The sequence below is a fragment of the Eublepharis macularius genome, chromosome 15 (assembly GCF_028583425.1).
Source record: "Eublepharis macularius isolate TG4126 chromosome 15, MPM_Emac_v1.0, whole genome shotgun sequence".
NCBI classification, from domain to species: domain Eukaryota; kingdom Metazoa; phylum Chordata; class Lepidosauria; order Squamata; family Eublepharidae; genus Eublepharis; species Eublepharis macularius.
This window is the reverse complement of record NC_072804.1, coordinates 58,699,338-58,725,992: the sequence shown is the minus strand read 5'-3', so window position 1 is coordinate 58,725,992 and position 26,655 is coordinate 58,699,338. Positions and strand designations below refer to the sequence as shown.

Below are 26,655 nucleotides of genomic sequence, written 5' to 3'. Positions count from 1 at the left end.
TGGGGGACTACGACTGTGCACGGACTTTCGAGGACTTAATGCAGTGTCCACCAACAACGCCTATCCTATACCACTCATCCGAGACCTTCTCAACGTCGTGGCCCAAGGTAAGATCTTTACAAAATTAGACTTAAAAGATGCTTACTTCCACGTCCGTATCAAGGCAGGGGATGAGTGGAAAACCGCATTTAATACGCCCCTCGGACAATATGAATACCTAGTTATGCCTTTTGGATTGACGGGAGCCCCGTCTGTATTTATGTCCATGATAAACGAAGTTCTGCACGAATTTCTGTACAAAGGGGTGGTGGTGTACCTTGATGATGTCTTAATTTATTCAGACACAGAGGAGGAACATATTCAAATGGTACAAAAGGTCCTGGCCACCTTGATGAAAAATAAACTGCCCATCAAGTTGTCCAAATGTGAATTCCATAAAACCGAACTCACTTACCTTGGGTATTGCATCTCCCAAGAGGGTTTAAAAATGGATCCAACCAAAATACAAGCGATTCAAGAATGGCAAACACCCACCACCCGTAAAGAACTACAATCCTTCCTGGGTTTTGCCAACTTCTATAGAGACTTTATAGCAAATTTCGCCCACATCACGCTCCCCTTAACAGAATTGTTGAAAACAAAAGATAAAGGGGACCAAGCTAAAAAACCCTCCTCCAAACTACCATGGACCTCCGATTGCCAAACTGCTTTCGAATGCCTGAAAAAACAATTTGTAACGGAACCCATCCTCTCCCACCCCAACGAACAGTCCCCTTTCGTAGTGCAAGTCGACGCCAGCGATACGGCAATAGGGGGAGTTTTACTGCAGAAGGGGGAGGATGGAAAGTTGCGGCCTTGTGCATTCTTGTCTAGAAAGTTTTCGGAGGCAGAAAGGAATTGGAATGTGTGGGAGAAGGAGGCTTTTGCAGTAAAAGCGGCCCTTACTAATTAGAGACATTGGCTGGAGGGGGCGCGATACCCCTTCGAGGTCTGGACAGATCATAAAAATCTGGAGGCCCTCAGAAGCCCACGTAGACTGAATGCCAAGCAATTGCGATGGGCGGAATTCTTTTCCAAATTCAACTTCACTCTAAATTATCTCCCGGGCAAAACTAACTTTTTCGCGGACGCCCTATCGCGCATGCCCCAACACAAGAGCAAACGGGAGGAGACTGTCGACACGGTCTTCTCGCCTACGCAACTTGGGGGCGTGGTGACTACTCGCAGTCGAGCCAAACAGCCCCTCCCGGCCAACCAGGAGTGGAAAACGAAACTTAAAGCTGAAGTGGAAAAGGAGGGGGATAAGGCTCCGCGAAACAAACTGGTCCAATCCCCACAGGGGGATTGGCTAGTTGGAAGCAAGTTTTATGTCCCAGACAGCCTCAGGCTGGAGGTCTTGCAGCGCTGTCATGATGCTCCCACTGCTGGTCATTATGGGTATCTGAAAACATTGCATCTAATCCAAAGACAGTTCTGGTGGCCGGGCATGCGCAAAGACATTTCCCAATATGTTAGTTCCTGCCCCATTTGCCTCAGCGCAAAAACCAGGAAAGGAAAACCTCCAGGTCTCCTTCAACCGTTGGAAACGCCCAACAAACCTTGGGAAATAATATCTATAGACTTTATCACTGATCTACCTATTTCAAAAGGACATAATTGCATTTTAGTCGTGGTAGATCTGTTCTCCAAACAAGCTCATTTTATTCCCTGTACTGCTATACCCACCGCTCGAAAACTAGCAGATTTATTTTTAAAACACATCGTAAAATTACATTCTTTTCCGTCCAAGGTGATTTCGGATCGCGGCGGACAGTTCGTTGCCAACTTCTGGCGGGAGCTTTTGAGAATGTTGAATATTGAGCAAGGCATCAGCTCAAGCCACCACCCACAAACCGACGGACAATCCGAAAAAACAAACCAGATACTAGAACAGTTTCTTCGTTGCTACATTAATTTCCAACAAGATAATTGGGTAGACCTTCTCCCTCTGGCCGAATTCTCATATATCAACAGTGTACACGCTTCAACTGGAGAGGCCCCTTTCAAAATTGTCTATGGAGCTCACTTCAATCCCTTCCCGTTGGACGCTCCCCCTCTCCATTCCTCTAATTTGCCAGATGTGTCTTCGTGGTGGGGGGAGGCGGCGCAACAATGGACGCTTATTAAGAAACATCTTGAAAAAGCCAAACTGGATTACAAAAAATACGCAGATCGCCATCGTGTGGCCGAATGGGAATTACAACCAGGTGATCATGTGTATATTTCCACAAAGAACCTAAAACTAGCTCAGACAAGCCGCAAACTCGCTTTGAAATTCCTGGGACCTTTCCCTGTGCGCAAAATAATAAATAAAGTGACTGTTGCTGTAACTTTGCCCAAGAACTTACGCCACGTACATGATACATTCCATGTCAGTCTTCTAAAAAGAGCTCCTACCGATGACAAGTGGCACATCAAAGCTCCACCCATTCCAACTTTAATTGACGACCAAATACACTATGAGGTACAACAAATTTTGGACTCTAAACTCAAACGAAATCAGCTCTTTTACCTCATTAGATGGAAGGACTTTGATTCCGGGTACGATGAGTGGGTGAACTCTGTACATGTTCATGCTCCTAGATTAACCAAAGCTTTTCATACTCGCTACCCATATAAACCAGGGGGGGATCTATTTTAAGGGGGGCAGAATGTCAGGTCCAGTGTATATCTAAACTGTACTGACTCCATTTTCTAATGCTTCTAGTGTTTAAGTGCTTTCTTCCCAGGTGCACCAGTTCCCAGGCAGCATTCCCACCGGAGGCGACTGTTTTGTCTAACACCGTTCCACCAAGCATTGGCCTTGAAGGAGAGCAGCTTCCCAGGACTGAAAGATGTTGTTTTGAGAACTGTGGGGGGAGGCAAATCCAGATGGGTATTGTTACTCTGTACCTCATGCTTTGCCCTTCATTGGTAACAATGACTATGTACCATCCTGAGTCTCCTATTCAGGACAGTGGACTATAATGGACCTTTTCTGCAGTAAAGTTTCCTTGTTCAATCAATGGACTCCTGTTTGCTTTTGAAAGGGAACCTGTAGGAAGCGCCTTATCTAGCCACAAGCTGACATTGGGCATTACAGAAACTTGGTGGGATGAGGAAAATCAGTGGGATACGGCAACTCCTGGATATAAATTATACCGTAAGGATAGGGAGGGAAGGGTTGGAGGTGGGTGGCTCTGTATGTCAGAGTGTCATGTCTGTAGCCCCTACACCCATGTCATTATTCTAGGGGGATGCTAAATGATCACACTGTGTTACTGTCTGATTTCATACTGCAAATGCTGTGTGCATCGCTTTCGTTTCTCCTTCTCCCAGCCTGAGAATGCTGCTGGGAGAGCTGTGGGTAATCTATTTCTTTGACACTCATTGAAATGACCTTGTAGTGTATGAAATGTTACAGTTCTCTGTATCTCGTCTAGCTGATGTATAAACTCCAGAAAAGTTTCCCAGACTTCTTCCCACTCAAACTTGTGGGTTGAAAGGGAGAGGAATGTTTGAGTATTTAGATCTGTACTTTTCTCAAGCCTTTATTCCTTTCAAGGAAGCTGTCCTTTGATGCTTCCTTGCTTCTAAGTAAACCTATGGACCTGTGCATATGGAAAAGATCTGATTTCTGAATAAAGTCATTTAACCAAGGGCCTGTGTCTTGCTGCAATGATCTAGGGATCTGTCTGCCATATCCTGTCATCCATAGCCTGACACAGAGAAGGTATACATCCCAGTAAGACTGAGAAGGTAAGAGAATTAGATTCACTTCTGGAAATGCTATGGATTAAAATAATGGCCCCAAAAGGAAACTTAACTCTAGGTGTTTGTTATCGCCTACCAGATCTAAAGACAGAGGATGATTATAACATGATGAAAGAAATAAGGATAGTGGCTAGACAAAATAACTGTGTAGTAATAGGTGATTTCAATTACCCGCACATTGATTGGGACAACGTGTGTTCAAGTCGGGAGAAAGAGACTGAGTTTCTAGACACTCTCACTGACTGTGCTGTGGAGCAGATGGTTGCAGAACCTTCCAGGGGAGAGGCGATCCTGGACTTGGTCCTAAGTAATGCCCAAGATCTGGTGAGAGACGTAAAAGTGGTTGCACCAGTTGGGAACAGTGACCATAATGTTACTGAGTTCAGTATTTGCATAAATAGGGAGTTGCCCCAAAAGACCAACACAACAACTTTTAACTTTAATAGGGGTAACTTCTCTTGAGATGAGGGGGCATGTGAAGAAGAAACTGAAAGGTCAAAAGGGTCAAAACCCTTGGGGAAGCTTGGAGACTATTTAAAACTACAATCCTAGAAGCTCAGATAAAATATATACCACAGGTTAGGAAAGGCACACACAGGTATAAAAAAAGGCCTGCATGGTTAACAAACAAAGTAAAGGAAGCTATAAAAGGTAAGGTTTCCTTTAAAAGGTGGAAAGCTAGTCGGAGTGAGCTGTATAAAAGGAAAAACAGGCTGTGGCAAAGAAAATGCAAGTCTGTGATCAGGCAGGCAAAAAGGGACTATGAGGAACACATTGCAAAAAACATAAAGACCAACAATAAAAATTTCTCCAAATATATAAGAAGCAGGAAACCAGGCAGTGGGGCCCCTGGGTGATCAAGGAGTAAAAGGATTACTGAAGGACGATAGGGAAATGGCCGAGAAGCTAAATGCATTTTTTGCCTCTGTCTTCACTGGAGAAGATGAGAGGTGCTTGCCCACTCCAGAACCGCTGATTTCGGGAGGGGTTTTGAAAGACCTGAGTCAGACTGAGCTGACGAGAGAGGAGGTCCTATGACTGATAGACAATTTAAAAACTAACAAATCACCAGGCCCAGATGGCAGACATCCAACAGTTCTGAAATAACTCAAATGTGAACTTGTGGATCTCCCGACAAAGATATGTAACCTTTCATTAAGATCTGCCTCCATTCCTGAGGACTGGAAGGGTAGCTAATGTCACCCCCATCTTTAAAAAGGGTTCCATAGGAGATCCGGGAAATTACAGGCCAGTCAGTCTAACGTCAATACCCGGCAAGTTGGTGGAAACCGTTATTAAAGAGAGAATTAGCAGGCACATTGATGAATGAAAGCTATTGAGGAAGATTCAGTATGGGCTCTGTAAGGGAAGATCTTGTCTCACAAACCTGTTAGAGTTCTTTGAGGGAGTGAACAAACATGTGGACAAGGGGGAACCAATAGATGTTGTCTACCTGGACTTCCAGAAAGCTTTTGGTAAAGTTCCTCATCAAAGGCTGCTAAGTAAGCTCAATAGTCATGGGGTAAAAGGACAAGTCCTCTTGTAGATCCAAAACTGGCTAATGAATAAGAAACAGAGAGTGAGTATAAATGGGCAATGTTCACAGTGGAGGGTGGTAAGCAGTGGGGTACCACAGGGCTTAATATTGGGTCCGGTGCTTTTTAACTTGTTCATTAATGATTTGGAGTTGGGAGTAAGCTGTGAAGTGGCTAAGTTTGCGGATGACACTAAATTGTTCAGGGTGGTGAGAACCCGGGAGGATTGTGAGGCACTCCAAAGGGATCTGGCCAAGTGCAAAGTAATGCACATTGGGGCCAAAAATCCCAAATAGAAATACACACAATGATGGGGTCCAAACTGGCAGAGACTGACCAAGACAGAGATCTTGGAGTCATGGTGGATAACTCACTGAAAATGTCGATACAGAGTGCGACGGCCTATGCTGGGGATTATTAGGAAGGGAATTGAAAACAAATCAGCTAGTATCATAATGCCCTTGTATAAATCAATGGTACGGCCTCATTTGGAATACTGTCTACAACTCTGGTCACCACACCATAAAAAAGATATTATAGTACTGGAAAAAGTGCAGAAAAGGACAACTAGAATGATTAAAGGGATGAAACACTTCCCCTATAAAGAAAGGTTAAAGTGCTTGGGGCTCTTTAGCTTGGAGAAAAGGCGACTGAGGGGAGACATGATAGAGGTTTACAAGATTATTCATGCGATAGAGAAGGTAGAGAAAAGCATTTTTCTCCCTTTCTCACAATAGAAGAACTCATGTGGGCACTCAATGAAAACGCTGAGCAGTCAGGTTAGAACGGATAAAAGGAAGTACTTCTTCACCCAAAGGGTGATAAAAACACATGGAAGCTTCAAGCAGAGACAGCTTCAAGAGGGGACTGGATAAACATATGGAGCAGAGATCCATCCGTGGCTATTAGAATCATAAAATCATAGAGTTGGAAGGGTCCATACAGAGACCATCTAATCCAACCCCCTGCCCAGCGCAGGATCAGCCTAAAGCATCTCTGATAAATAGTCATCCAGCCTCTTCTTGAAAACTGCCAGTGAAGGGGAGCTCACCACCTCCCTAGGCAGATGATTCCACTTTTGAACTACTCTGACTGTGAAAAAGTTTTTCCTAATATCTAGCCGGTACCTTTGTGCATGTAATTTAAGCCCATTGCTTCAGGTCCTACCCTCTGCTGCCAACTGGAACAGCTCCCTGCCCTCCTCCAAATGACAGCCTTTCAAATATGTAAAGAGAGCAATCATGTCCCCCCTCAACCTCCTCTTCTCCAAACTAAACATTCCCAAGGCCCTCAACCTTTCCTCGTAGGGCTCAGTCTCCAGTCCCCTGATCATCCTCATTGCTCTCTTCTGCACCCTCTCAATTTTGTCCACATCCATTTTGTAGTGAGGCCTCCAGAACTGCACACAGTACTCCAGGTGTGGCCTGACCAAGGCAGTATAGAGAGGGGCTATGACCTCCTGCGATTTTGACGCTATGGCCCCTTTGATACAACCCAAGATTGAATTAGCCTTTTTTGCCACCGCATCACACTGACTGCTCATATTTAGTTTACAGTCCACTCTTACCCCAAGATCCCTTTCACATAGACTACTGCCCAGAAGTGTATCCCCCATCCAGTATTTGTGTTTCCCATTTTTGTGGCCCAGATGTAATACTGTGCACTTGTCTTTGTTGAATTGCATCCTATTCACAGCTGCCCACTTCTCCAGAGTATTCAGGTCTTGTTGAATTTTAATTCTATCTTCTTGGGTGTTTGCTACTCCTCCCAATTTGGTATCATCAGCAAATTTAATGAGCAGCCCTTCCACTCCTTCATCCAGATCATTGATAAAAATATTGAAAAGCACCGGGCCCAAAACTGAGCCCTGCGGCACCCCACTGGACACGTCCCTCCAATCTGATGAAATGCCGTTGACCACCACTCTTTGAGTGCGGTCCTCTAACCAGTTCCCTATCCACCAAACTGTCCTATAGTCCACTCCACAGTCTTCCAGTTTGCCCATCAGAATGTCATGGGGGACCTTATCAAAAGCTTTACTGAAATCCAGATAAATCATGTCAACAGAGTTCCCCCGATCCAGTAAGCTGGTCACTTGATCAAAGAAGGAAACCAGGTTGGTCTGGCAAGATCTGTTAGGAACAAAACCATGCTGACTTCCCCGGATCACTGAGCGATCCTTCAGATACTTACAGATTGATCCCTTTAAAATCTGTTCTAGTATCTTCCCAGCAACAGAAGTCAGACTGACCGGCCTGTAGTTTCCCGGGTTATCCTTCTTCCCTTTCTTAAAGATTGGGATAACATTCGCTCTTCTCCAATCTTGTGGCACATCCCCAGTCCTCCAGGAGGCCTTGAAGATGATGGACAGGGGTTCTGTAAGTTCTCTAGAAAGTTCTTTCAGCACTCTTGGTTGCACCCCATCTGGCCCAGGGGATTTGTATTCATCCAGTGCAGCCAGATGCCTCTCCACAACCTCTGTCAATGTCAATTAGCCACTCAGGTGTCCTGCCACATTTTCTACTATCTCTAGATGTGCCTGAGTTCTTCAGGGAGAAAACAGAGGCAAAAAAGTCATTAAGCCTGTCTGCTTTTTCTCTGTCCTGCATCAGAGTTTCTCCATCTACTCCCAACAGCGGTCCAATTGCCTCTTTTACCTTGCATTTGCTTCTCACATATCTGTAGAAGTTTTTCTTATTGTAGCGAGCCCTCCGGGCCAGACCCAGCTCGTACTGAGCTTTGGCCTCACTGATGGCTGATCTGCAGTACCTAGCAACCCTCATATACTCCTCTTTAGAGGTCTGTCCTTCTCTCCATTTCCTGAACATTTCCTTTTTCTCCCTTAGCTTATTCTGAAGCTCTCTGTACATCCACATCGGTTTCTTGGAGCCCTTACCACGTTTCCGTCTTGCTGGGATAGTGAGGGCTTGAGCTTGCAAAAGCTCATGTTTGAGAAGGGACCACCCTTCACTCACTCCTTTCCCTTCCAGCACACTCCCCCACGGAATGACTCTCATCAAGCCTCTGAGTTCATCAAAGTTGGCCGTACGAAAATCTAACCTACGAGTCTGGCTATGAACTTCCCTGGCTCCCCACAGCAACTGGAATTCAAGGAGGACATGGTCACTTCCCCCTAAGGTCCCCACCACCTTAATCTCATCTACCAATTCTTCCCTGTTGGTTAATATCAAGTCTAGTATGGCCGAGCCCCTTGTAGCTTCCTCCACCTTTTGAAAAAGGAAGTTATCGGCCAGGCAGGTCAGGAAATTGCGTGATTCATGACGCTTTGCTGAGCCTGTCTCCCAGCACACATCAGGGAAGTTGAAGTCACCCATAATTACAAGGTTCTGATGTCTGGATACTCTACCAATCTGTTCAAAGAGGGCAGCATCCGTTTCTTCTCGCTGGTCAGGTGGTCTGTAGCAGACTCCAACAATAATGCCCTTTGTCCTTCCTCTCCTTATTTCTACCCATATGCTTTCCACCGGGCCGTCCGCCCCGTTCTCCATAACTTCTTGACAATCAAGCTCTCTCCTCACATACAACGCCGCTCGACCTCCTCTTCTACCCTTCCGGTTTTTCTTGAACAATTCATACCCATCCACTAGCACATTCCAGTCATGGGAATCATCCCACCAAGTCTCAGTAATTCCTACTATATCGTAGCCCTCTGTTTGCAATAGAAGCTCAAGCTCTTCTTTCTTATTGCCCATACTTTGGGCATTGGTATATAGACACTTGTAGCCTCGTACCTTTGTTTGACTTTTCATACCCAAGTGGGTCCCCACTGTTTTCACTTCATCATTGAAATCACTATGTCGATCGTTCCCTTCCCCTTGCGGCATCAGTTTAAAGCTCTCCTGATGAAGTTCTCCAGGTTCATTCCAAATGTTTTCTTCCCTGCCCTTGAGAGGTGAAGCCCATCATGTGCTAGAAGGCCTTCTCTAAGAAAACCTATCCCATGGTTCCAGAACCCACAAGGTATAGATGGAACTCTCTGTCTAGGGCAGTGATGCTCTGTATTCTTGGTGTTTGGGGGGGGCAATCAGTGGGAGGGCTTCGAGTGTCCCTTCCCCACTGGCAGGCCATCTGGTGTTTTTTTGGCCAGTGTGACACAGAGTGTTGGACTGGATGGGCCATTGGGCTGATGCAACATGGCTTCTCTTATGTTCTTATGATCTTACTCAGGAAGCTTTTTGCTGGTGGGCTTTTTAGACCAGCACAAACAAGCTAAAGACAAAGTCTCAGGGCCATTCTTGTCAGCTGGTGGGTGGGTGGGTGGGTGAGAGCTTGTCCAGGGTTAGGGGGTACCTCTGTGAAGCCAGCCTTTGTGGTCCAGTGGCTGGAGCCTTCCCATGACAATTCCTCCAAGGCCATACAACTTCTCTCAAAATTAAAAAAATGAAATGAAAATTGCTAATGAATTTGAAGATTTAGACATCTACAAGGAAGAGACCAGTGAAGTTCAGGGAGGAGGATTCAAGGGAGCCATATTAGGCTCCCCTCCCACACACACACACACCATAAGCACTCTTCTTTGCATCACTTTTCCTAACCCACTCAGCCCATCCTTTAGTGTTGCCACATCTTCCCTATTTATCCCCCCCCCTTCTCTGTTCCTCACCTTTGGTGAATCACTGCAGCAATATGCAGGTCTGTGACAGCTCATAGCCATGGCAGCCTGTCCAGGGAGAAACAAGGCGCACTCCTTGCCCCCAGAAGCAGCCAGCATAGGCCCTGCTCCCCCTCCTCCTCCGGTGGTGGCAGTTCATCACATTCGACCCAGCCATTTGTAAATCCTTTAGGTTATTTGGAGTGCCCTAGTGCCACGCAGTTTCTGCGAGGCTGCCCACTCACCCCGTGTTCTGCACATGCACAGACATCCAGGAAGTTGGGGGGTTGTGAGGGTTTAAACCCTCCAATATGATTGTTTTTCAGGGTTGAGATTTTTACGCAACCATGGGGCTGCCCCAAGATTACAGAAACATCTCTCTTGTTCCCAAGAGCTCCTGACATGCAGGTTTTAATTATTCACACATCAGGGGTACTTGGGAGTTAGATATATGATGCTGATGGACAAATCATAGTGCAATATGTTTTATTTTTCTACACTGGGGATGCAAAGTGGCTTACATTATCACTCTCCTCTACTTTATCTGCACAAGAACAGGATAGGTTAGGCTGAGAGATGGTGACGATATTCTAACATGGCTCTCCCAGATCCTAGCCCAACACCAGGCTGGCTCTCATGAACCAGTCATGCCAAACGAGGCATGGTTTGCACAGGTTTGGGGGAAATTACGCAGAAATAAATCTCCAGCCAGCTTCCCTGCTAAGTCCAGGACAGAGGCTTCCTTCAGTCTACAGCACTTCTACCCCCCACGGGATGGTCCACCTCACCGGCCTCGTTACGGGTTATGTCTCTCCGCCACAGAGAACTGGCGCTGAACATCTCCTGCCTGCAACACAGCCGAAATTATTTTTGGAAGCAGATACTCAGCTGCTTGGGGTAACGCACATCAATGCCAGACACGCAGCAAGAGGCTGAATTTTTCCAACGAAACTCAGGGCAGCTTCCTTCTTGAAACTACTGGGAATCAGGTCAGATCTCTCCGTACTGCAGCGTCAGCCATCAGTGGTGCCAAGCCACCCCCAAACCTGCTGCTGGTTGTTGTCCTCACTGAGTAAGGCTCCTGGGGCCAGTGCTAGTTTCAGCCCTCCCTGCTTCTTTGCCAGAAGGAACCTCCCACTGCTGCTCTCCTTGGAGCCCCTGGGGAACTCCCAAGGTCAGGGTCCGGCCCTATGAACATCCATGCATGAAAAAGGAACTCCACTTCAAACCAGAGCAGCTCTCTGAGAAACCACAGATGATCCAGCAAAGAGCTGACCCAGAAACCACTGAAACAGAAGGGGAAACTAGAAAGCGGGGAGATTCACCCCTGAACCACCGCTTGGCCCAGAGCAGCATTCCTGTGCGACAGGCATCCCCGTCCCTGTGACAATGGGAGCAATCAGAGAATGTGTAGGTATCAGGCCAGTGGCCAAAACACCGATCCCAACTGTGCGCTTCTAATCAAGCAAACAAAGCCCCTCCTGGTTTAAGAAAAGAGACTCTGCTGAAGGGTCTCTAGAGAATAACCGTGCAGGTCCCCATTCATGGTAAAGAAACGAGTCTCCTGACTCCCCAAAACCACCACTCAGTGTTTCTTGGATGACACAAAAGCCCAGTATTCCACACAGACAGGATCCAACGAGAACAGAGGCCTGCAATTTTGGAGTGCTGAAATAGCTTCTAATTATAATAAGAGCAGGAAGGCTGAAAATACAGTTCCAACAAAAAAGGATTCTTTTTTCCTAGATGTTTTCCAAGAAGGCAACAGGATGCAAGAACCCCCAAACCAAAAAAAAAAGCCCTCCCCCAAAAGCCAGAGGTCAAGGAACTGGCAAGAGACAACCAATGACAAGCAAGACAGCAGCGTCCCATCAGGCACCCTAACATTCTGGGAAGAAAGGAGGCCTCTCTGCTACTCCTAATCCCTTTTTCCTAATTAAGAGTCTTGTCCTGCTCCAAAAGGAACCGCCCTGCGCACAAGACTCCCTGACAGAACCATGCAGCGCCCCAGCCCCACCGGGTCAGAACACTCCTCCAAGCACCAAGTCCAGCAAAAGTCATTCTGGGCCAGTATGTACAGAATAAAAAGGCATGGGGGTGCTGGGGAGGCTGAAAGGAGGAGGAAGGCAGCTGAATAAATTCCAAGGCACGAGAGAAGGGCCTTCTCTGCTCCACGTGGACCCAACTGAGGGAAGTGGGAAAGAGCAGGATTAATCCTTGACGCTCAGCCTGTTAGAGGCATGCAGCCACACAGAACTGGCAGGCACTCCAGACACTTTCAACCAGTACCTCCACTGTATTAACAGGATTCAGACAACCAAGATACTGCAAGTCACAAGGGCTACTGCTTTCAATAGGGTCGTTCTCCTGCCCTCAATGGTGCATGCCTTTCACTGAAAGCCTCTCAGAAGTTCAGGAGTCCTGCCGAATCCTGGTCTCCTGTTAGTTAAACAGAAAAAAACCCCACCTTCCCCTAGTTGTTTTTTTCTTTTATGTTTTTTTTCTTTTACATTATTTATAGACCGCCTTTTTCACTGAGATTCCCAAGATGGATTACGTAGCATCATAAATCAACACAATTGTACAATTTAGAGCCTGTAGTTGTACACATGTATTCTAGTGAACCACGTATGAACTTTATGGTAGTTTTTTTTAGCAGGTTGTATAACCACACAGGTGTTCATTTTATCTTTGACAACCAATTAAACATAGTGAACTATAATAGATAAACACTTCTTCACTTGTCGGAATACATCGATAATGATCTGCTCACTTAACTTTTCCTGCAGCCTTCTAATGATTTATTGTATGTGGCTTATCTTGCAGCTGGACACAGCATCACTTACGGGGTAGGTAAAATGTCACATGACTGAAAATCTGACGATGTCTCAGTAGATCGCATGTGTCAATTAGTATTAAAGATGCTACCAAGATAAGGAGTTGGAAGTTTGCTAAAAGAAATCTCACGAAGACCTAGGTGAGAAAAGTGTGTGCGTGTGTGCGTGCGTGCGTGTGCGCGCTTATTGAAAATTCAATGCATTTCACAGTAGATCTGATTTTAAATCCTTCTTGGATTTCTTTGAGAGAAGTTAAGTGAATTATCTGTTGCATTTATATGTTCCATTCTTATAGGCTCTGTTTTAATAATCCTTTTTATTTTTGCATCTTGCTTTATTTAAACGTTTATTACATTAAAGAATAAACATTAAACTCTGAAAGAAGTTTTTCAATGAAATCCTAAACAGAGTGGGCTTAGACTGGAACTCTTCTTAGGATTTCACCGTTTGTGTGCCTTGATGTGAAGAGATAAAACAAGATGAACCCCTATAAATTATTTACACTAATTAGCAGGCTCTCTGAAAGAGAAATCTCTGTTTTAGGTCTAGTATCTAAGACATTATCAGCTATTCAGAGCTGGGATATACATTTTGACACTGAACAATTTGAAAGCTTTATGAGACATGGGCAAGTAATCTATTGCACGATCAGTAGAATGACGTATCTAATAAGTAATATGATAGGATTGCAGAAATTTGGAACAAAGCTGTCGTGAACAAAGCATGAGTATTGAACGTGACCTTTGCAGCAATGCCGATCAGGTTATTACATAAATAGATACACAATGCATTTTCCTAGCACAAGCCACTCCTGCGATGGGGACGTAACTCCTCACTGTCCCTGAAGTCAAGCCGAAAGGCATGGAATCGGCTTGTATGTGGCCTTTCACAACTCGCATGTTTGGTCTGTGTGGCCCCAGCACTGTGTCAAAATAAGTCGGGATTACGAGTGCTTGCATTGTCGTCATGGATGTGTCATATCCTCCCTTCATTTTTTTTCTCAGAAACAAATAAATAAGATTTTTAAAAAGGAAATTTATTTGGAAGTAATCATCTCATCGGAGCAGCGATGAGTCGCTGACAAAGTTCTGTTCCTGCTTCCTTTCTCTGTTGCCCCCAAGCATCTGTTTCTCCATTATGGGATAAAAAGAGAATCTAAAACTCAATTATTAACAAAAAACGCTGCAGTATGGGAACTGAACTGGTGAAATCGACCTGTGCAGACTCAGCTACAACCTCTTATGCTGTAGCCCTATCTCCTTTATAAAAATGCCCTCCTCTTGGACAATTCTGTTCTCCCTCTGAGGCGGAGGACATCTTGGGGTGATTCCCACCATCCAATCAGGGAGGCAGGAACTAACTTTCTTCCTCTTCCTGTCTAGCCTGTGGGACCACCCTCTCTCCAGTTCTGTTCCTGCCTCCAGGGAGAGCAGTTCTGCAGCAGACTAGCTCTGCTGCCTTTTTTCTCTCTATCTCTTATTTATCTTTCTTCTTCCTCAAACCATTCTGTACCTTACTCCTTACTTACTTCATTACCTTACTCTCCTCCCATTTCCTCTTCTTTTACTCCTCTTGCCAAAGAAAGAAAAGAAGAGGACGATATGGTCTCTAGAGAGTCATCGGACACTGAGGAAAGCTTCATGGAGGAGAATATGGGCTGTTCCCACGGAGCCGTCCTACCGGCGGTGGGAACAGGCCCAGCCGGCACCAGCATGCCTCTGAGGCTGTATGGGTTCCCCGGCAAGGAAATGGCCTTGGAAGAGACGCAGGCCTCTCAACAGGCCCATCTTCCACAGAGGGAGCTTGTTCAAACAGCGCGCCTCAGCCAGCCAGCTGAGAACAGCGCCACCTGGCGGAGCTCAATTTTGGCGGGAAACAACGCAACGAGTGACTTCCTGCCTAATCTCAATGACGCACTTGCCAATCTCCTGGCAGGAGAGACACGGCTGATACATAATCCAGACACCCAGAGCTCCAGCCGACAAGCCCAGGAGGGCCACATAAGTGTTCCCCCGAGCGTGTTATACCTCCAGAATTCCTGTCAGCAATTAGACTGACTATGAGGGAGGAAATCCTGTTACTTTGCCAGTCAGAAGCACCTTGGCCCTATAAAAATTCCAGGAATCTCCTCAGTTCTGGCACCATGAGAATGTGCCCATGCCAATCTCCTGGCTGGAGATTTTACAGCAGACTTTTCCCCTTTGGATTTAGTCCTGCTTTTACAACAGGATCTAGCCTTGCCTTTCCTTGTCAGATGGGTAATGTATAAAGGGCGCAAATTTGCTGGTGTCTTTGAACCTTTTAACTCTTAAGACTAACCAGGAGGGAGGAAATAGTGGTGTGGTGTCTACCTCCTCCTCCCTCCATGAGTAAGGCTGTAGCTCTATGGAAGAGCTTCTGCTTTGTATGCAAAGGATCCAGGTTTGTTCCCCATTAACTCCAGTTTAAAAGATCAGGTAGATGAGGGGGAAAACCTCTTCCTGAGACCCTGGTGACCTGCTGCCAGTCTGAGAAGATAACACTGACCGATGGTCTGAGTCAGAATAAGGCAGTCTGTAATGTTTATCAGTCAGGGATCCCCACGGAGCAGGGGGATCACCCTCAGTTATAGTCTGTAATGACAAGGAGAAGGATGAATTCCTTCAGATGTGGAAGAGGAGGAAATATCCCTACCAGAACAGTCAGCCCAGCTGTCTGAATCTGAGGTCCACCAGTATTTACTACCTAAGACATTCTCAGCCTTAGAGCAGTAGAAATTACCCTTGGAGGAGTAGGACCCTTAGACTGGGAATACCAAATCCAGCCCAGGGTAACAAGAGTCTCTTCCTGGTGAAGGTTCCTCAGAAAAGGTCCTCCCATTTCCAGAATATTTGGTGAGAAGGTTTAAGGCTGAGTGGTCTAAACCATACGCCAATTAATAATCCCCAAACTTGGTCCCAAAACAAAACGAAACAAACTGTACTCACTACCTTTCTTTGCTATGAGTTGTTGCAGGTACCTGCGATGGAAACTCCAGCGACTACACTTCAGTCATCTGGGCTCTGGTCAGAAGATGGGTAAGGATCAGTCAGAGACCACTTAGACAAGAGGAGAGAGGCCATGCTAACAAGAGCTCACGAGGCCGAGACCATGGCTATTAAGGCTACCGCTATTGTCTCAATTGCCTCAAGAGTGTCAGGAGTATGGATCTGGAAACTGATCCAACTCCTCCTGTACAACAATAGCTGCCCCCATTGAAGGGGCAAACAGAAATGTAAGGGCCAATACCTTCAAGACAGACACCATCCTGGATACATTTACCTTTTTCTTCCAGGATTATGGTCTTGACAGCAGTAACAAGCCGGCACGCTTGACTAAGAGCATGGCCAGCAGATTTAAACTCTAAAAATATCGTCCTGGCTTACCTCTTTCAGAGAGTCAAGCTATTTGGGGATGCCCTGGGAAAGATCTAGATTGAGACCTAGGACAGAAGAAGGTGTTGCCAAAAACACTCAATCTGAGAGGCGATCCATTGGCCCTCAGCCTTTTATTCACAACACACACTACTAAGGTCCAGGCAAGATTCCAAATGGCCATCCTGGGGTTAATCTAGGCAGCCCTTTAATAAGGGGGGGGGTCCTTTCAAGACCCCACTTGTAGTATAGTGGTTAAGTAACTGAACAGTGATGCAGTACTCTGCAGGTTCAAATCTCACTGCTGCCATGAACTTACCACATGGTCTTGGATAAACCAGTCCTCTCAGTCCCAGCTCTCCAGCTGTATTGTGGGGATAACACTTTGTAAACCGCTCTGAGTGGGTGTTAAGTCATCTTGAAGGGCGGTATATAAATCAAATGTTGTTGTTATTATTATTATTATTATTATTATAATGCTTACCTTGTCCCAAGATCAAACAGACAGTTCTCCACACGTGTAAAGAGATCCAGCCTTAATACCCAGATCTCTAAGACAGGACTTGCTAGCTGTCCCTGTGAGAGGCCAACTACTCTTTACCATCAAGCCTAGGTTGACAAGTAGGCAGGCCTTACAAATAGTCTCACAAGGCTATTCCATACAATTTGAAAGCTGCCCACCAGAAAGGGGTCTACTCAATCTTCTTCTCAGTCCCTAAAAAGAATAGGGACTGGAGAGTGTTATTAGACCTCAAGTTTTTTGAACAAGTTTATCAAATTGTATCACTTCTGAATGGAGAACCTGCACTCAGTCGCAGTGACCAATCAATCAGAAGAACACATAACATCTACAGATCTCACAGAAACATACCTCCATGTGCCAATTCTGATAGCTCTTCAACAATACCTAAGATGTTATGCTAAAAACAAAAACAAACCTGGCAGTTCTGAGCCATCCTGTTTTGGCCTGTCCACCACACCAAGAGTATTCACAAAATTCATGATCAACCCCATCACACGTTTCAGAGACGGGTGGTATTCATGTTCACTTGCACCCAGACGATCTCCTGATCGGTTCAAGATCAAGAGAAAATCTCACCACAACACTCAATTCACCATTCAGTTCCTACAAGCTTGAACACCTGGGTTAGATCACAGTCACCAAAAGGGTTTTTTTCTATCCCTCACCAAAGAAAAGGTCAGGAAGACCAAACAGCTGACTGAGACTGTCATCAGAGTGCAAAATCACTTCTCACGACACTACTGAAACTGATGGGTTGGCTAGTGGCCACCTACAATGCAATACCTTTGGGGTCATCTATAGGCAAGACCACTTCAGACCTTTCTTAGATCTCATTAACAACAGATCATGGAGAAGACAGATCTTCCCATTCAGGTACCACTTCAGATCAAAACCCATCTGAGCCAAGGTCACCAACCCAATGCAAAGCAAAAGATCATGACCCCTCAAGAACAACAAATATTTACAGGTGTAAAAATCAGGTTAGGCATGTCTTCCTATCAATGACTTAGAAAGGTGAGCAATTTGTCTGGCCCGGCTCCAGTTCAGAGCTCTGTATGGACAAGGTTGCACACAAAACATATATAAACAAGCAGGGGGGATTTAAGACCTCAAGGCGAAACAAGGTGGCAGCAAGGATACTTACCTGGGAGGATGGTCACCTAGCTTTGATCAGAACTGTACACATCAAAGGCATATCCAATGCCTAGGTAGACTGGCTGAGGGGACAACAGGGGAATAGTCCCTTAAGATCTCATAACATTGCACTTCACAACACCTCATGGACCTGTGTGCATCCCAACACAGCCATCAACTACCGGGGTACATGACAAGATTTGTTCTACTCACAAGCAGATGCCCTGACATTTGCAGTGGCCATTAGGCCTCCTCTGTGTATTACTACCCTTACCAGTAACATACCACGCCTGTCCACCCTCCAGCAGATGGTGATATTTCCACCTCTCATCCTACTGACCTCTCCGGAAAAGTTACAGCAGGGACCGATTTGGCTCTCTCATTTAGACTTACTCTGCTTAACCGTGTGGAAATAGAAAGGAACACCTTCCTAAGATGGGGATATTCCTGAGAGGTGGCCAACACTCTCCTAGTATTCAGAAAACAGTTTATGCTCAGAATTTACAACTCTTATTAGGAAGCCCTCACTCAGTAAACGTTTTACACAGCCCTGACCAAACATCCATTTCAACCGGTCAAGGATGTTCCCCTGAGAAGGCTGAGAATGAAGACTATCTTCCTTATTATGTTCACGTCTGTCAGAAGATTTAGTCAGATCCGAACTCTGTATCTTTCCCAATGGTAAGGTGATGCCTCGTACTGTCTTCCAAAAGCGTATTCCAAACTGCAGTTTGCAAGCGATAAGGCTACCATATTTTTACCTGTACCCTAGACTAGGGAGAGGCTCCGACACAACCTAGATGTCAGGAGGAGGCTCAAGGCCTATCTGCTCCGAACAGTGCAAATTAGAAAGTCAGTCTTACTGTTCCTAAATATATCTCCCCTCAATTTAGGGAAGAAAATATCTTCAGCAGCGGTAGGTGCCAATAGCAAAACATACACTATCGAAACTCCTAAAAAAAAGAAAACCTCTTTGAGGAGTGCTACTACCAGTACAGCATTACACAGGAACACTTCTGTAGAAGAAGTATGCAAGGCAGCAACAAGGTTGTCAGTTTTGACCTTATTAAGATGCTACAAATCAAATCTATATGATTCAGCGGACATTGACTGTAGTAGAAAAGTACTGCAGTGCATGATCGTGGACGAAGACCACATCCCACCCAGAAAGTAGAAACTGCTTTGGGAGCACCCAAGATGTCCTCCACCTCGGAGGGAGAACGGACCTTTGGACACTTACCGTGAAGGGTCCTTCTCCTCTGAGGAAAGGAGGACATCTTGCCCCCCCCAGGTCTCCGTCCTTCTCTACCCTGCTGCCTCATTCTTCTACCTCCTCCGGGTTATGCTTTATTTACAGTACATGTTAATGCAACAGGCATTTTTTTCTCTCAGTATTGACAGTTGCTGAATGATAAATTCAATGTTACTGCTTTGTGGAGTCACCTGAACTGAAGAGAGGGTGGTCCCACAGGCTAGACAGGAAGAGGAAGAAAGTTAGTTCCTGCCTCCCTGATTGGATGGTGGGAATCACCCAAGATGTCCTCCTTTCCTCAGAGGAGAAGGACCCTTCATGGTAAGTGTCCAAAGGTCTGTTCTACATCGTTTGCACCACAGCAGAAGTGTGAGAGCCTTCCTGACCTCCTCAGGCAGGCCATTCCAAGGGGTGCGCACACTACAAAAAAAAGAGAGAGATGTGTTTCACCGTGCCCGTTTGCACAGTGGCACCTGCAGAAGGTCCTGCTTAGGTGAGCAAAGTTGTTGTGGCAGGACACCGGTGGAGAGGCAGTCTTGCAGATACGAGTGTCCAAAGTCATGAAGGGCTTTTTATGTGACAGCCACTGCAAGAAACCAAGTACTTGGATGACTTCATATTCAGGACACCCAGAAGACCAACTTTAAAAGAAAATGATATCCTGCCTGGCTCTTCGAATGCAACAGCAGATCCTAAACCACCTGGGAAGCTGATGGCCAGCTGCTCCATCTGAACCAGACCCTGACTGTAAGTCATCTGAGTTCAAATGGTTTTTCTTCCCACTCACTGTGCCTCAGAAACCAGCAGCAGCACAGCTGGAAACGGGTCACCCCAAACCAAAACCTCACCCCAAAACCAAAGCCTCCCTTAACTGACTTTGCTGTGAGGTGTAGCATTAGTCAGTCCCTTCTGGGGAATGGCCAAGACCTCTCTCAGAAGCTGGAGCAGAGAACTCACACAACAAATAAAATAAATAGACCTCTAACATAATCCACTGCTCTCATTCATTCTTTAGGTTCCAAAATTTCATTTGGAGCAAGCAGCGCCCTCCTTTCAAAAACCGATTATTCCCACAGACCTCACATGTGCCTCAAAAAGGAGCCTTAGATTAACAGCACACCTAAGAATCGGTCACTGAGGCAAAGGGCCTGATAGCTTGCGCTTTTCCATTCCCCCAGATTTCCAGGCAAAAAGTCATCTTCTACAAGCGAAACAAAAAGAAAAAGGCAACCCTCCAGAAATATCAATATAAAGAGTAATCACACTCTATTCTACTAATGCATCCTGGCGAGTATGGCCCCCTTCCTTAACAAATAGTAACTCCTGAACCCACTAAAAATGGACAAAGAATCAGCTCACAGCCATCCCAGAGCTAAACCAAGATGTGTAAATGCTAAAAGGACAGTGCAAGGCCCAAGCGCAAGCAGCCACACTAGGCACATGCATCCAAGACAGGAGTCACTGGGCAGGGTGTGAAAGGGATTCCCCCCAAGAGGAGGACCATAGAAGCAGGTGTCTGGTCTGAGGTTTTCTCCCATAACTCCCTCCCTCTCTAGAGATCAATCCTGTGCCCAAAAGAACAGAATCAGCAGTGACAGCTAAAGAGGTCTGAGTCAAGGTTTCCACAGCCACACGAAGACTGCAAATGCCATTTTAGTTATCCAGCAACTGGTTCCTCAGCCACAGGGGACTGTCCCAGCCCTCACCAAGTGTGACAACAAAAAGTCTTTCGTCCAAGAGAGAAACGATGAACAGAAACAATAAAGCCAGCAGCCCTTCGAAAGCAAAACTGGCCCTCTGACACTACAGCCTTCACCTTTCTGGGCCAAAGGAATACTGTTTCTACTGCTCCCCTCCCCAAAATGAACAGAAACATGCCTGCACCATGAAAATGTAAGGCTGACATCACATGTATGAGAGGAACTAGAGCAAAACTGTACAAATGAAGCACTTCCATGTGACCTGAACAACAGCTCCTGCTGCTCCCAGGCAAGGGGACAAAGGAGAGAGCGAAATGCACTTTTGCTCAAAGCAAAGGCTGAATAAGCAGGGACACACCAAGATACGAGCTCCAGCCACTAAGGCAAGATGCCTAGACTTTCCATCCCACCAGAGCCAGAACTCACCAGCCGAGTTGGGCAGTCTTTGCTCTTTTAGGATATTGGAAGTGGTGGGGGCAGTGGGAGAAAAGTATGTCTGGGAGCATCTCCTGCATATTCTCCCCTGGGCCCCAGCAAGGCAGCCACAAAGCAAGATTTTAAAAAATGAGGCTCAACAGTGGCAACAAAAACATTGCTGCGTTTGTCTAGTGCAGGCAGAGCTTAGAAGCCCAGTCTCTTTGATGCTGGGAGAGCTAAAGGGGACCCAACATTCACAAAAGGCAGTTCTGAGACTTCAAGGTGACAAACTTAGATACAGAAAGGAAGAGCCCAGAGCAGGAGAAAGAAGAAGCGGCACTGCTGCCCCTGAGCCCCACTGCATTCCGGTCCAGAAAGCTGAGCACATGACAAGCAAGCAGAAGGGATCTCTCCTTCCCTCTCTCCCCCTCCCTGCCCCCAGCTTCCATGGACAACCACAAAGCAAGACCCACAGGCTTGGAGAAGATTCCTGCTGCTGCTTCCCATGGCAGTGGAGCAATGCCTCTTCTACTTCTGCAAATCAGGGAAGGGGAGGGGTCAGCATCTCATGCCGCACTGCCCTGGGACACGCTCAGAAGCACTGAGAAGAACAATCGCCACACACCTGAGCGCCTCCCAATCCAGCACAAGGAAGGGGAGATTAAATCAGTCACCTGGTGCCAGGCAGGGCCATCCACAGAAGCAGCAGCAGCACCACCTGCCCTTCTGGGCTCCTCCAGGCTCCCCGCAAAGGAAGGCACCAGCCTTCTGCACATACTCCCAGGCAGAGCCTTTCCTCTGGAAGGGTGGGGCCATTCACCACCTCCCACCAGGATTCCAGCCACTTTTGAGCACATCCCAGCTTGCCTCTCCCAACACTAGAAGGCCTCCCTGGCTGGCGTGCCGAGCGAGAGAGATTGCCTCCACTCCGCTCCACTCAATGCATGACAAAGGATGGGAGAAGGGGTCAGCTTTAGCTAGGCCAGCTCAAGTTTGTAATCCCCAACTGAGAAATCCAGATGGTAGCAGGACTCATGGCTGCTTCCTCAGACACACACACCCAGCAGGGGATGCTAAGCAAGTGAACAAACCCAGTGACAGCAGGCATGCCTGCAACCACTGACCAAGCTGTGTGCCAGTTTCAGACAGGGGGTGGCGGGGAGAGAGAGACACACACAAAACAGGCCAGGCAGAAATGTGATGAAAACATACGGTGACCTGGCTCTGCTCAGCAGGCTGAATATTTGTGATGGGTGGGTGGGAATCAGAGCAAGCAAGACTGCAAAGGAAGCAGCTCCTTAACAATCCAGTTTGGGTCTCTTCCTCTTAGTGGCCTTGGGTTTCCAGTAACAGAGATAACCAGGTGAAGAGGAGGGAAAGGAGCCAACTAGAATGTTAAGAGAGGCTTCAGACGTGCAAAATCAAAAAGAGTCCAGTAGCATCTTTAAGACTAACCAATTTTATTGTAGCATAAGCTTTCGAGAATCAAGTTCTCTTCGTCAGATGCATGATACAGAGACCAGTCTCTGTACCATGCATCTGACGAAGAAAACTTGATTCTCGAAAGCTTATGCTACAATAAAATTGGTTAGTCTTAAAGATGCTACTGGACTCTTTTTGATTTTGCTACCACAGACTAACACGGCTAACTCTTCAGACGTGCACACACACTTGTAACTTGCACCTTGAAAAATTCCACTGAGGAATGGTTGGGCACTCCAAAGACCATATGAAGCTGGGCTCAGTTTGAAGAAGCTAAAACCAGCAGTCAGCCTTGGTGGAATGAAGTGAGGTTTGAGTTAAAGTGAGAACAGCCTTGCTAGCTAAGAACTGCAAGAATCCCTGTAGCCCCACATCCTTCTCACACACAGCCAACCCACTGCCCTGGAGGGCCCACAATCAGGCCTCCCCCAGAGCTGCCCTCTGGCACTGGCATGCAGAGGCTACCTGCCTCTCAACATGGAGGTCCGTTTTAGTCACCACTGGTAGAGTTAGCACCTTTTAAAACCATGTATGCTTGAAACCATCACTATGTCCACTGGCAGTGAATCCCCAAATTTAATTACTCATTCAGTAAAAAAAAAAGTGTGTCCATCCTGACCACCAAATTCATTGTGTGGCTCCAAGTTCTAGAATTATGGGAGAGGAAGAAAAAGTTCTTTCAGCTTTCCGCATCCCTGCATAATTTTATAAACCTCTATCCTGTCACCACCCTTAGATGCCTTTTCTCCAAAATGAAAAGACGTTATGCTTTTCCTCACAGGAGTGGTGCTCCAACCCCTTAATCACCTTGGCCACCCTCTTCTGTACTTTTTCCAGCTCTTTAATATTCTTTTTGAAATATGGTGACCAAAGCTGTTCAGCATATTCCAAACAAAGCTGCAATCTAGATCTCTACAGGGCCATTAAAATATTGGCTGCTTTAAATTCAATTCCTTCTCTAAATAAATCAAGTTTTTAAGTTACAACCCCAAGATCTCCTTCTAGCTCTCAGGCTCCATCAATGTCTCCCAGCTCCTGCTACACAGAGACAGGAGGGGGGAAATGTGGCTATGGCCGACGAGAGAAGACATTCTTACAGAAGTCTGATCCTCAGGGAACTCCAGACGGATCACACGACTCCCTTGACTGCTCCTACAGAAAGGGCAAATAACAAACACAGTCAGGGAACGAGTAGGCGTTATTTTGTCAAAGCAGTTCAGAAGTCCTCCTTTGTGGGAAAAAGCCAGAGAAATTCATCTACTAAACCCAGAGACATCAGCATAAACTTTTCTGGAACATTCATGCAGATTGTAATGACTTTTCCCATTTTCTTAAATGCCAGTGACGGAAGCATCTGCAGCCAATTTGTTAACGCGGCTCCTAAGTGCTTGGAAGACGGCTGCTGGCCAGAGACCTGCTTTTTGCCTCCCTCTGGGCACAGAGCAGGGGTCACTGGGGGTGGCTGTGAATGGAGTAGTTAAGAGCGGCGGGACTCTAATCTGGAGAGCCGAGTTTGATTCCCCGTTCTGCCACTTGAAGCCAGCTGGGTGACCTTGGGTCAGTCACAGCTCTCTCAGAGCTGGACTAGATGACCCTCAGGGGTACCTTCTCACTCTATGTTTCTAAGAACACCCAGCATCCAACCCCCCTTCCTATCTTGTGCCACCCATCATAATCTCTGAGGCCTCCACCCAAACCACTCACAGCCCCGTGGGGTGCCACAGGCTGGGAACATCTCATAAAACTGTCAGGAAGCTGGACAAAGAATGAATCCAGTGGTAACAGGGGGTTAGGGGAGATACGAAGGGCCTGACCAGCCAGGAAGGGTCGGACACAAAAGTACAGAACGCACACACCTCCATCTTCAAGGCGAAGTTTCAGGTGGGAAGCCATGTTGGTCAAGATTCCAGTCCAGCAGCACCCACCAGGTTTCGAGAGTTCCCTTCCTCAGACACATCTAGTAGCTACGTGGCTAAAGCTCCCAGGAGCCACGGCCATCTTCGTGCAGAGAGCGTTCGAGACGGGGCCGCAGCAGCCGAAGGGGGCTTCCTCCCCCAGCATCCCCGAACCAGGCCGGCCTCGCCTTCGCAAAACACACCTGACCTGGCTCTCGAGCTCCCCGCCGTGGTGGGCTGCGCGAGAGAAGAGGCGCAAACGCCAGTCCCCGAGCCGGCCAGGCTCCCTGGGATGCCGCTTCACGCCTTCCCGGCCTCTGCCATTCAAGGCCAAGCGCACGAGTCTTTTTCAACGGCTCACGCTCTCGGCAAGCCGCTCAGCCCCAGCCCCGAAGGCCTCCTGAGCCGGCTCCTCTCCCCGTTCACCGCCTCCTAGTTCGACTCCCCTTCAGGGCGCGCAAGCTTCCAAGCTGCAGAGGGCGGCCAGAGCACAAACCGCGAGAACCAGCCGCCGCTGCAGACGCGGCAGCCCCGCACCCAGTCGTCCCCCCGGGAGGCAGCCCCGGCCACGCCTTCCTTGCTCAGGGGCCAAATGCCTCCCCCCCGCCACCCGCAGTCAGCCGAGCCTCCCGAAGCAAGAGGGGCGCCCAGGGGCGAGCGCTGCCCGCCGCAGGCAACCGGCTCCAGGAGAGACGCTGAGCCCGGCCTCGGGGAGGCCCCCCGAGCAAGCGCAACGCCCGCCCATCCTCTGGCGCGGCCGGGCAGAACCACAGGCGGCGGAGCCCTGCCTGGGGCGAGGCCCTGCTCGGCACTGCGCTCCCCTTTCGGGGCTCCGGAGCCGCATCCACGCAGGCCAGGCAGGCCGCCACGACCAGCCAGCCACCTCCGCCCTCTCACCGGCCCGCGATCCAGGCACGCAACGTGGCCACGGCCCGCCGCAGCAGCCGCGGTGCCGGCCAGCCTCCTCCGAGCCCGCCGGCGCCTTCCCAAAGCGAGCGGCGCGCCCTCAGACCGTAGCGTCCTGCGGGACCCGCCCCGCGAGCCGCCGGGCTCAGCGCCCAGGAACGCGGCCCAGACCCCAGCCTCTCCCGCTCGGCCCCGGCCTCCAGAGGACGCCCCTCCGCCCCTCCTCGCGGAGCCCCCGAGCCAGGCCCCGCGCGCTCCCGGCGACCGAGGGGAGCCTGCCGGGCGGCCAGGACCGCGCGCTTCTGCAAGGGCGCGCCGCGGCCAGACCGCCGGCGCCCGCCCTGGCCTCTCCCCCTGTGGCCACTCACCTGGGCCGCGCCCCGGCGCGCGCCTCTCCTCCCGGGGCGTCCGCGGCGGCGCAGCTCTCCATGCGGGCGGCCTCTCCATCCGGCCGCGGGCGGCTCCCTCTCCTGCAGCCGGAGCTCAGTGGGAGCGCGGCGGCGGCGGCGGCGGCGGCGGCGCCTCCTCCCTTCCCCTCCCCTCGCGTAGCACAGCCGAGCAGGCGCCGTAGTTGCTGCCGCCGCCGCCGCCCTCCCCGCACATGCCTGCGGAGGGGCCCCCTGCTGCCCGCGGGAGCGAAGCGGTCTGCGGCCGGAGGCGCCCCTCTTGGCCCGGCCCCGCCTTCAGGCTGCGCGAGTGCGCTTCGGCGCCTCTCCTGCCGCTGCCTTTGCGCCCGGGCCAGGGCCAGGGCCAGGGCGGCTCCCCGGCCGCGTTTTGCGGCAGGCAGGAGAGTTCCCGCGAGCCGAGGCCGCGAGGGCCGCTGCGCCCGAGCAGGGCGGAAGCCAGGAGGGGGCGGCCGGGCTGGGCGTCTCTTGGGGACACACGCAGGCCACGAGCCCCGTCGCCCCTTCAGCTTCGGCCCGCGCGGGACGCCGAGCAGCCCTTCCCTCGGCTGCGGCTCTCCTGCAGACCCCTCGCTTCGCTTTCGCGCCTCTCCTCTCCTCAGGAAAGGCGCCCCGGGAGATGGAGTCCCGTCCCTCCGAAATCCCCTTGTCAAGCCTTCTGGGCTTTGCGCCGTCGGAATGGCGGGACCTTCCTAGCGTGGGCGTTGAGCCCGGGGCGAAGGATACTCGGGGAAGGACGCCCGGGAGCAAGGCCAGGCCTGACCTCCTTCCCGT

The 26,655-nt window shown here is 48.6% G+C and overlaps 1 protein-coding gene across 6 annotated transcripts in view; it reads right to left on the bottom strand.

Moving 5' to 3' along the window:
* LOC129343072 (leucine-rich repeat and fibronectin type III domain-containing protein 1-like protein) overlaps positions 1–25,983 on the bottom strand; it is a 60,627-nt gene extending 34,644 nt beyond the window's left edge. Inside the window, exons 1-3 of one of the 6 annotated variants that reach the window (XM_054999063.1) lie at positions 25,846–25,983; positions 24,533–25,041; positions 23,774–23,828 (exon numbers count right to left, since the gene is read on the bottom strand). The gene's annotated coding sequence lies outside the window, so the exon portion shown is untranslated. Of the gene's footprint in view, positions 1–19,268; positions 19,498–23,773; positions 23,829–24,532; positions 25,082–25,845 lie in introns of those variants that run through there. The other 5 variants (XM_054999066.1, XM_054999065.1, XM_054999070.1 and 2 more) reach the window with 5 other exon arrangements.
* Positions 25,984–26,655: the final 672 nt, after the last annotated feature.